The sequence below is a fragment of the Schistocerca cancellata genome, unplaced genomic scaffold (assembly GCF_023864275.1).
Source record: "Schistocerca cancellata isolate TAMUIC-IGC-003103 unplaced genomic scaffold, iqSchCanc2.1 HiC_scaffold_1058, whole genome shotgun sequence".
Taxonomy (NCBI): Eukaryota; Metazoa; Arthropoda; class Insecta; order Orthoptera; family Acrididae; genus Schistocerca; species Schistocerca cancellata.
This window is the reverse complement of record NW_026047058.1, coordinates 32,813-37,500: the sequence shown is the minus strand read 5'-3', so window position 1 is coordinate 37,500 and position 4,688 is coordinate 32,813. Positions and strand designations below refer to the sequence as shown.

At 56.4% G+C, this 4,688-nt stretch overlaps 3 non-coding genes across 3 annotated transcripts in view; all 3 read right to left on the bottom strand.

Moving 5' to 3' along the window:
• LOC126151440 (large subunit ribosomal RNA) overlaps positions 1 to 215 on the bottom strand; it is a 4,222-nt gene extending 4,007 nt beyond the window's left edge. Inside the window, exon 1 of the ribosomal RNA XR_007531952.1 lies at positions 1 to 215. This exon is cut by the window's left edge and continues 4,007 nt beyond it. This is a non-coding gene — a ribosomal RNA (large subunit ribosomal RNA).
• A 189-nt stretch (positions 216 to 404) lies between these two features.
• LOC126151447 (5.8S ribosomal RNA) lies at positions 405 to 559 on the bottom strand. The gene has a single exon (XR_007531957.1). It is a non-coding gene; the product is annotated as a 5.8S ribosomal RNA (ribosomal RNA).
• Positions 560 to 912: 353 nt separating this feature from the next.
• On the bottom strand, positions 913 to 2,821 carry LOC126151434 (small subunit ribosomal RNA). Its single transcript, XR_007531946.1, has one exon. It is a non-coding gene; the product is annotated as a small subunit ribosomal RNA (ribosomal RNA).
• Between the last annotated feature and the right edge of the window lie 1,867 nt (positions 2,822 to 4,688).

The following is a 4,688-nucleotide window of genomic DNA, read 5'->3' as shown; positions in this document are numbered from 1 at the left end:
TGGCCTCATTCAAGTTGGACTTGGGCTCGGCGCGAGGCGTCGGGGTAGTGGACCCTCCCAAACACCACATGCCACGACAGGCGGCAGCCTGCGGGGTTCGGTGCTGGACTCTTCCCTGTTCGCTCGCCGCTACTGGGGGAATCCTTGTTAGTTTCTTTTCCTCCGCTTAGTAATATGCTTAAATTCAGCGGGTAGTCTCGCCTGCTCTGAGGTCGTTGTACGAGGTGTCGCACGCCACACCGCCAGCCGGCTGTGCACGCTACCGAGAAAGTACCGGTATGCGAACCGCCAGGCGACGGGCGCGCATCGCACGTTTAAGGAGACGCGGCCGGCCCCACAGGCGGCCACGACACTCCCAGGTCTCCGAAGGCGGGACAAACGCCGCGCGCTTCAGTATACGTAGCCGACCCTCAGCCAGACGTGGCCCGGGAACGGAATCCATGGACCGCAATGTGCGTTCGAAACGTCGATGTTCATGTGTCCTGCAGTTCACATGTCGACGCGCAATTTGCTGCGTTCTTCATCGACCCACGAGCCGAGTGATCCACCGTCCTGGGTGATCTTTTTTGTTTAGTTTCCACTGTCTCTTTCAAAACAGTTGCATAGGCGGGACTGAGGCGTTTGACGGCCCCTGTTCCAGCGTTCTGTGTCCAACGGCCTCACGGCCGATGGGCGTCGTACGGCTCCACACCGGAGCGGACAGGCACTCGGGCGAAAGTCATTCAAAACCGGCGCCAGGCGCCAGGTGCCGCAGGCCAGCCGCTCCAGAGCTTCAGCGCTCGTACCACACAACATTTTGTCCGTTAGTTTTGAGAGGCACGCGTGGTTCCGCACGCGGCGCACGGCTGCTGCCGTACAGGTAGCGTGTTGCGCGACACGACACGCACATCGAAAGACATGCAGTCTAGTCGGTAATGATCCTTCCGCAGGTTCACCTACGGAAACCTTGTTACGACTTTTACTTCCTCTAAATGATCAAGTTTGGTCATCTTTCCGGTAGCATCGGCAACGACAGAGTCGATGCCGCGTACCAGTCCGAAGACCTCACTAAATCATTCAATCGGTAGTAGCGACGGGCGGTGTGTACAAAGGGCAGGGACGTAATCAACGCGAGCTTATGACTCGCGCTTACTGGGAATTCCTCGTTCATGGGGAACAATTGCAAGCCCCAATCCCTAGCACGAAGGAGGTTCAGCGGGTTACCCCGACCTTTCGGCCTAGGAAGACACGCTGATTCCTTCAGTGTAGCGCGCGTGCGGCCCAGAACATCTAAGGGCATCACAGACCTGTTATTGCTCAATCTCGTGCGGCTAGAAGCCGCCTGTCCCTCTAAGAAGAAAAGTAATCGCTGACAGCACGAAGGATGTCACGCGACTAGTTAGCAGGCTAGAGTCTCGTTCGTTATCGGAATTAACCAGACAAATCGCTCCACCAACTAAGAACGGCCATGCACCACCACCCACCGAATCAAGAAAGAGCTATCAATCTGTCAATCCTTCCGGTGTCCGGGCCTGGTGAGGTTTCCCGTGTTGAGTCAAATTAAGCCGCAGGCTCCACTCCTGGTGGTGCCCTTCCGTCAATTCCTTTAAGTTTCAGCTTTGCAACCATACTTCCCCCGGAACCCAAAAGCTTTGGTTTCCCGGAGGCTGCCCGCCGAGTCATCGGAGGAACTGCGGCGGATCGCTGGCTGGCATCGTTTATGGTTAGAACTAGGGCGGTATCTGATCGCCTTCGAACCTCTAACTTTCGTTCTTGATTAATGAAAACATACTTGGCAAATGCTTTCGCTTCTGTTCGTCTTGCGACGATCCAAGAATTTCACCTCTAACGTCGCAATACGAATGCCCCCGCCTGTCCCTATTAATCATTACCTCGGGTTCCGAAAACCAACAAAATAGAACCGAGGTCCTATTCCATTATTCCATGCACACAGTATTCAGGCGGGCTTGCCTGCTTTAAGCACTCTAATTTGTTCAAAGTAAACGTGCCGGCCCACCCAGACACTCAATAAAGAGCACCTTGGTAGGATTTCAACGGGGTCCGCCTCGGGACGCACGAACACGCACGAGGCGGTCGCACGCCTTCGGCTCGCCCCACCGGCAGGACGTCCCACGATACATGCCAGTTAAACACCGACGGGCGGTGAACCAACAGCGTGGGACACAAATCCAACTACGAGCTTTTTAACCGCAACAACTTTAATATACGCTATTGGAGCTGGAATTACCGCGGCTGCTGGCACCAGACTTGCCCTCCAATAGATACTCGTTAAAGGATTTAAAGTGTACTCATTCCGATTACGGGGCCTCGGATGAGTCCCGTATCGTTATTTTTCGTCACTACCTCCCCGTGCCGGGAGTGGGTAATTTGCGCGCCTGCTGCCTTCCTTGGATGTGGTAGCCGTTTCTCAGGCTCCCTCTCCGGAATCGAACCCTGATTCCCCGTTACCCGTTACAACCATGGTAGGCGCAGAACCTACCATCGACAGTTGATAAGGCAGACATTTGAAAGATGCGTCGCCGGTACGAGGACCGTGCGATCAGCCCAAAGTTATTCAGAGTCACCAAGGCAAACGGACCGGACGAGCCGACCGATTGGTTTTGATCTAATAAAAGCGTCCCTTCCATCTCTGGTCGGGACTCTGTTTGCATGTATTAGCTCTAGAATTACCACAGTTATCCAAGTAACGTGGGTACGATCTAAGGAACCATAACTGATTTAATGAGCCATTCGCGGTTTCACCTTAATGCGGCTTGTACTGAGACATGCATGGCTTAATCTTTGAGACAAGCATATGACTACTGGCAGGATCAACCAGGGAGCTGCGTCAACTAGAGCTGAGCAGCCGGCCGCCCGGGAGTGTGTCCCAGGGGCCCGCGCGAACACGCAAGCGTCCGCTCAATTATTCTGCAAACAGGAGGAGGCTGAGCTCCCCTGCACAATACACCTCGAAACCCTCTCAGGTCCCGGCGGCGCGCAGCGCCGTCCTAAGTACTTGGTCGGGTTCGAGAGAGGCGCAATCGCCCGGAGTTAGGCGAGTAGACGCTTTAGGTGCGACCACCCGTGCTCCCAACTGAGCTTGCCGCTGCCGACAGAGGCCCGGGAGCGTGCTGTCGTGGCATTGCCGGCGGGAGACAACACGCGCCACCTACGGTGACCGGCAGCTCCAACGCCAGCGCCACAGAAGGGCAAAGGCCCCACGTGGGTGCCGAAGCGAACTCTCCCAGCACAGCGCACGTGCCAACACGTCTGCACAACTGCGATACAAACCACCAGCGAGAACCGCTGGGGCGACCGAGCAGTAGACGGCGTCGCGGCGCCGAGTGCCGGGCGGCGGCGCATCCTCAACGCACACAGTCCTCAGTCGGACCAGCACACTGCAGATGTCCACCGCGCTTCGCACCGGGCCCGCGAGGACCCACTTTGGCCGCCCGGCGCCGCGCGCAGGGTGCCCCGGCGCGCAGCTGCGCCGCCTGCCGCGTCCGTCGGCCGGCGCGCCTGCCACTGGGCGCCCCCACCAGCCGGCTGTAGCGCGTGCGCCCACGCACCGCGCGGCCAGCACGCCGGGCGGCCCCCCCTCACCGGCCGGGGACGGTCCCACCCAGCCACCGCCGCGTATCGCTTCACACACAGATTTGCCCTTACTGATTTACCTCCAGCAACAACAACCGCACCACAATGGGTTTACCAGTTGTTCATTTGCGTTGCGTCACGTCACCAGCAAACGTAGACGTCCATCCCAGTTTGCAAATGCAACGATTATTGCATACCTGTCTGTTAGGTGTCACGACACACTACGTCTGCCCACATACACGCAACAAAATGTGCACGACTAGAGAACACGTGGGAGGTGGCCCCCTACGTATGCGATGTCCATTACGAGACCGACTGTCAACCAGCATCTGTACCATGTCGCAGATGTGGAACGCGGTGCACCATGCTATCACACTGTGTGAGAAGAGACGACTACGTTTGAATACACGCGCCACTACATCAACAGACGGCTCATGCTGATCGCCATCCAGGGCGTCCGTTACTCCCACACGTCTCTATGGCGTACCACACTGCAATGTAGCTGTTATGGGGAGACGGCACGTGGCTGAGTGCACAACATTTGGACCGTATGGTTCGCTGTTGTTGGGCGCAGTCGTACGGTCACACATGTGCCACAGCGTATCATTCAGTACATACGGACCTATGTGCAGTACAATGTGAGGATTAAGCTTACGATATCAGCGGACAGTGGACACAGGCCGTACCACGACGTAGACTGAGCGCTTCGACATGCGAATGCCAGTGAACAGCTGCGAAGGGCATTGAACACGCAAGCACCTGAACGACCAGCGTGCGAAGGCAGGGTGGAGGGGGGGGGGCGATGTACATCCTGCAGTTGTCCACATTACAGTGTACAGCGGGAGCATGTAAAAAGTAAGCAACACTTGCGAAGTGTTCAACATGAAACGACACACAAGAGGGTGGGCGGTGCGAGTAGCGAACTATATTCAGAGGGTTGTGGTTAGACAACACTAGATTAATGTAACGTGTCATATGCCAATTACAGAGCAGGTTAAGGCACAACGTGGGTTAGGTTAAGGCACAACGTGGGTTAGGTTAAGGCACAACGTGGGTTAGGTTAAGGCACAACGTGGGTTAGGTTAAGGCACAACGTGGGTTAGGTTAAGGCACAA